The following is a 6,551-nucleotide window of genomic DNA, read 5'->3' as shown; positions in this document are numbered from 1 at the left end:
ACTAGGAGACTACAGACTATTTAAAAGGAAACATAACTCAGCACCAAGCACAGGAGTGTCCTATGCTGTCGGTTGTTAAGATTTCCACCTGTGGTCAGGGCACCACGAGGTCTCTGAGCCCCGAGAGTGACCGCCCCCCATCAGTCCGCCACTGACCTCACCAGATCCTCATCACTAAACCAGACCCCAGTTACTCAGCCCCGGACCAACGTTATGACCCCGCCAAGCCCGCGTCCCTGGCCCGACGGCCACGCCGCCAGCGAGCTCACAGCCCCGCGTGAAGGTCCCCACGTCGGACCCTGAACCTCAGCGTCCCAGTCAGTCTCACTGAGCCCGCGGGCGCGAACGCTGGCCTCGCAGGTGTCGCATCACCAGCCGGGGCACCGCCCACGCACCCGGCCATCGCTGACCCACCACTCAACGCTGACCCACCACTCAACACTGGCCGCAGGGTTCTGGGCTCGCGGAAACAGCGGCCACGCGTTCTAGAGCGCTCTTCCGTTCTGGAGCGTTCGTCGTCCTAGAGCGACTTCCGCCCGCGGAACCGCCCCCGCCGCCCGAACTACGGAGGCCGCGAGGCGGCGCCGCGCCTGCCCGCCCGCCGGGATCCCGGGTCCGCCGTCGCCGGCTGCCGCGCGCTTCGCGGGCACCCAGGGGCCTCGCGGGCCGACTCGGTCTGCCGGCGGGCAGGAGGCGGACTGCTGTGGGGATTGTGCCGATGAGGGGGGAATCCTGGCCTGGAAGAGTCGAGGCCGCTGCGGGGCAGGGACTCGTGGCCAGCCCAGCGGGAAGCCCGGGTCGCAGGGCCGGAGTTCGGCGCCTTCTGTGCGGGGGTCGTTCCCCACCCGAGCGCAGCCGGTGGTCGCAGGGGCTCCCGAGCGCGGCATTTAACCCATCGGGTCGGGTCCCCAGTGCTGGGTTCATCTCCACGGCATGCCAGGACCGTCGAGAGGGTCACAAAGACTCCACCGAACCAGAGACAGGCTCTTCTGAGCCTTCATCTTCAGGGCGCGGCGCTGGGCTCGGTCTTGGACTGCTTAGTCCAGTTTGAGCGAGAATCCCGAGTCAGTTAAGGAAAAATCCTTGGTGCCTGATGACCTTTGCTGTCCGACCAAATTCCTCATCCTCACCCCCCATTTCTTATCCTCCTGGCCTGCTTTCAGCAAGAATCGTGGTGAGCCTGTCGGAGAATCCCCCCTAGCCTTGTTCACTCAGTAATTTTTCATCCGCTGGCCCTCACTCTGCGCGTTGTCAGTCAACAACCCCCTTACCCTTGTATTCAGAGTTGACTCCAGGATCTCTCCCCTCCAGCAAAACCTCCTTGGGATAATCTAGACACGTATCATTAGAGTCCTGAATGAAGCATGCCTTACTGTTTTAATTACTGTCAGAATGATTTTTATAAAAAGTCTTTTTTTAGGGGCGTCTGGGTGACTCAGTGGGTTGAGCCTCTGCTTTCCGGCTGGGTCATGGCCTCAGGGTCCTGGGATTGGGCTGACTCTGGCTCTCTGCTCAGCAGGGAGCCTGCTTCCCTCTCTCTCTCTGCCTACTTGTGATCTCTGTCAAATAAATAAATAAATAAAATCTTTAAAAAATTTTTTTTAAAACATAAGGAAATGAAAACAGTAGCTGAGATATGTATGTACCAGAAATATAGCTTTATTTGAAAAATACAGCTTCCAGAAAATTGAGGTAAAAAGATAAACTGGAGAGGGGAGGGGGGTTGGGAGAAGGGGGGTGGGGTTATGGACATTGGGGAGGGTATAAGCTATGGTGAGTGCTATGAAGTGTGTAAACCTGGCGATTTACAGACCTGTACCCCTGGGGATAAAAATATATGTTTATAAAAAAATAAAAAATTTTAAAAAAAGATAAACTGGATAAGTAGGGTCTTAAGGCAAAGAAAGAGCTTGGCCTCTGGTGGGAAGTCAGGCTTTGTCCCACCTCTGAACTTTCAAAGAGCAGGTGATGGCTTCTGACCTCCTAGGAACTCCACTGTTTGGCCTCTTTTGTCCTATGTCCTTCTCCTGGACTCCCCCAAATCTTAGAGCAGCCACTTCTTTGATGGCCATTGAGCCTGTGTGAATGGCAAGTGTTTATTCAGTCTGAGGTTACTAGGTATAAAATTCATAGGCTTTATTCTCTTAATCATCTCATATTTGATCTGTATTTCAAATTCATGCATACAAAGGTATGACCTCCTTATCGTGTATGACTGAGGTGGGGCTTGATCCAGTGCCTAGGGACCTCTTCAACCAGGGACTCTCCAACAACTTCAGTTAAAGACCACCAGGAACACACCTGTGGCTAAACAATTAAGTTGCAGTAAGGAAGAACAACATCATGGGGAACCATGAAACGTCTTTTTTTTTTTGTCTCTGCTTAGCATTATGAAGAATACTTGTCTTTGTTGCAATCTATTGTGGTCTGAGAGTATTATCACTCTCTTTTTAAAAGATCTATTTATTAGAGAGAGTGTAAATGGAGGGAGGGGCAGGAGAAGAGGGAGAGAGAATCTCAAGCCGACTCCCCAATAAGTGCAGAGCCCAACATGGGTCTCAGTCTCACAACTCATGTCAGTCTCACATGATCTCATGTGAGATCATGACCCAAGTGAGCCAAAACCGAGTCTGATGCTCCGTCAGTTGAGCCACCCAGGCACCCAATTTAAAAAAAAAAATTTTTTTTAAAGACTATTTATTTATTTATTTGAGAGAGAGAGACAGTGAGAGAGAGTATGAGCGAGGAGAAGGTCAGAGAGAGAAGCAGACTCCCCGTGGAGCTGGGAGCCCGATGGGGGACTCGATCCCGGTCCCAGGATCATGACCTGAGCCGAAGGTAGTCATCCAACCAACTGAGCCACCCAGGCATTCCTAAAAAAAATTTTTTTAAAGATTATTTACTTATTAGAGAGAGATAAGACAAAGACTGTGAAAGAGAGCAGGAGCAGGTAGGAGAGGGAGAACGGGCTTCTCCCTGAGCAGAGAGCCGGATGCAGGGCTTGATCCAAGGACCTGGGATCATGACCTGAGCCGAAGGCAGACGCTTAACTGACTGAGCCATCCAGGTACCCCCCCCCCTTTTTTTTAAGATTTAGGTCTCAGAATAATCTTGTCTGATGTTAGTATTTTGTGAGATTGTTATGTCTTATAGGAAAACAAAATGGCTTGGCTGTGACTGTCAGACCGATTTGTAATAACGTTGAAGCCTGTGAAGCAAATGTTGGCAGAGTTGAAGGGAGAAATACAGTCCTACAATAATAGTTGAAGACTTCAACACTCCACTTACAATAAGCCTTAAGACTGGGGGCGGGGGGAAGCTGGCAAGTCCAGCTTGACAAAGAAGTGGTTTATTAAGGGGACTGTGGACAAAAACAAAAACATGTCTTGGGCAGCTGCAAGATGAGTAGATCTCTGCAACTCCACAAATAGATCCACATCAATGTAGTCAGCTGATTTTTCACAAAGGAGCAATGGGTCAAAGACAGTCTTTTCAACAAATGGTGCTGGAACAACTAGCCATCCACACACCAGGAAAAAAAAAAAAAAGAACTTAGACAAAGACCTTACTCCTTTCACAAAAGTAAGCCAAAATAAAAAACTAAATATAAGGGGCACCTGGGTGGCTCAGTGGGTTAAGCCGCTGCCTTCGGCTCAGGTCATGATCTCAGTCAGGGTCCTGGGATCGAGTCCCACATAGGGATCTCTGCTCAGCAGGGAGCCTGCTTCCCTCTCTCTCTCTCTCTGCCTGCCTCTCTGACTACTTGTGATTTCTCTCTGTCAAATAAATAAAATCTTTAAAAAAAAAAAAAAAAAAAAAAAAAAAAAAAAAAAAAAAAAAAAAAACTAAATATAAAATGCAAACCATAAAACTCTCAAAAGATAACATAGGATAAAGCCTGGATGACCTTGGGTATGACAATGACTTTAACAATACCAAAAGCTTATCCATTAAAGAAATAATTGGTAAGCTGGATTTTTATTAAAATTAAAACTTACGCTTTGCAAAAGACAGTGTTAAGAGAATGAAAAGACAAGCCACACACTGGGAGAAAGTATATGCAAGACACATCTGATAAAGGATTATTATACAAAAGAATCTCTTGGGATTCCTGGGGGGCTCAGTGGGTTAAAGCCTCTGCCTTCAGCTCAGGTCGTGATCTCAGGGTCCTGGGATCAAGCCCCATGTTGGGCTCTCTGCTCAGGAGGGAGCCTGCTTCCCCCCCTCCCCCGCCCCTTCTGCCTCTTTGCCTACTTGTGATCTCTGTCTGTCAAATAAATAAATAAAATTTTAAAAAAGAGATAACTCTTGAAACCCAATAAGAAAACGACCTGATTTTAAAGAATGGGCTAAAGACCTTAACGGACATCTCACCAAAGAAGATAGGCAGATGGCAAATAAACTCATGAAAAGATGCTTCACATTATATGTCAACATCGAAATGCAAATTAAAACAGAATGAGATACTACAACACATGTATTAGAATGACTAAAATCCAGAACTCTGACAAAAACCAAATGCTGATAAGGATGTGGAGCAAAGGAACTCTCACTGCTGATAGAAATGCAAAATGGTGTAGCCACTTTGGTATACAGTTTTACAGTTTCTCGCAAAACTAAATATACTCAATATATGATTCAGCATTTGCACTCTTTAGTACTTACCCAAAAGTGGTGAAAACTTAAACCCACACAAAAATCTGCACAGAGATATTTATGACAGCTTTATTCGTAATTGTCAAAACTTGTTAGCAATCAAGATGTCCTTTGGTGGTGAACGGATAAATAAACTGTGGTACGTCTAGGCACTGGAGTATTCTTTAGTGCTAAAAAGAAATGAGCCTTCAAGACATGAGAAATTTGGAAGAAACTTAAGTGCATTTTACTAAGTGAAAGAAGCCAAAATCTACATGCTATAGGATTCCAACTAAATGACATTCTGGAAAAAGCAAAACCATGAAGGCAAGAAAAAAAGAAAAGGTTCCAAGGGTTGAGGTATGGGAAAGGAAAGGTTGAATAGAGAACAGAGGATTTTCACAGAGGGTACAATAATGATGGGTACTTCTCATTATATATTTGTCTAAACTCCTAGACTGTATAACACAAAGAGTGAACTGTAGTATAAACTATGGACTTTGGCGGGGGGTATGACATGTCAATGTAGGTTTATCACCAAGTTTCAGTGAGGTCTCCTAAGTTCTGCTCTCTTAGCAACTTTCAAATATGCAGTACTGTATTATTAATTATAGTCACCATGCTGTGCATTATATCCTCAGGACTTATTTATTTTAGAAGTGGAAGTTTTTGAAGACCTTCAGTCAGCATTCTCCTATCCCCTACCTTTGGCAACTACCAATCTATTCTCTGTATCTGTGAATTCAGTACTTTTTTTTTTCATTTTTTAGATTCCAATATAAGTGAGAACATAAAATACTTGTCTTTTTCTGTCTTTTTTCGCTTAGTATAATACCCTCAAGGTCCAACCATATTGTTGTAAATGGCAGAATTTCCTTCTTTTTGTGGCTAAATATTCCCATTATATGTATGCACCTCATTTTTTTAATCCATTCATGCATTGAGGAACCCTTAGGTTGTTTACATTTTGGCTGTTGTGAATAATGTTACAATGAACACAGGGGACCGGATATCTCTTCCAGATACTCATTTCAGCTTATTGTTTTGTTTTCTTTGTTGTTTTTCAGTTTCATTGTTTCTGTTCTTTATTATTTCCTTCCTTTTTTAGTTTATTGAGTTGGGAGTGTAGGTAATTGAGAATTTTCTTCTTTTGTAATGTAAACCTTTATTATTTTCTCTGGTACAGAATTTCCTCTATCCACTGTCTTAGCTACAACCTACTAATCTTGATATGTTGTGTTTTCATTTTCATTCATCTTAATGTATTTTATTTTATTTTTTTTTAAATCTTGTTTTTGTTTGTTTGTTTTTTTTTAAAGATTTTATTTATTTATTTGTCAGAGAGAGAGCGAGCGAGAGCGAGCACAGGCAGACAGAGTGGAAGGCAGAGTCAGAGGGAGAAGCAGGCTCCCCGCAGAGCAAGGAGCCAGATGTGGGACTCGATCCCAGGGTCATAGGATGGAGCCCCGCATCGGGCTCTCTGCTCAGCAGGGAGCCCGCTCCCCGCCCCCCCCCCCCGCCTGCCTCTCTGCTTACTTGTGATCTCTCTCTCTCTCTGTCAAATAAATAAAATCTTTTTTAAAAATCTCCTTAAGACTTCCTCTTTGGCTCATTGATTACGTAGAATTGTGTTAATTTACAAGTGTCTTTCTGTTCCTGATTTCCACTTTGATTCTTCTGTGTTCAGAGAACATAGCCTGTATAATTTCCGTTCTTAAATCTGATAAGATACGTTCTATGACCCAGGTTATATTCTACCTTGGTAAATGCTCCATGGGTGCTAGAATAGAATGTGTATCTTGCTGTTTGGGGACAAAGTGTTCTATAATTGTTGACTGGCTTCAGTGGTGGTGTTGAGTACACAAGAGAACGCAGAAAGGCCTTGGGGGGCTTGGGGTGAAAGGCTTGGGGCTTGT

This window comes from Mustela nigripes, chromosome 9 (genome assembly GCF_022355385.1).
Source record: "Mustela nigripes isolate SB6536 chromosome 9, MUSNIG.SB6536, whole genome shotgun sequence".
NCBI lineage: Eukaryota > Metazoa > Chordata > Mammalia > Carnivora > Mustelidae > Mustela > Mustela nigripes.
This window is presented reverse-complemented; position numbering follows the sequence as displayed.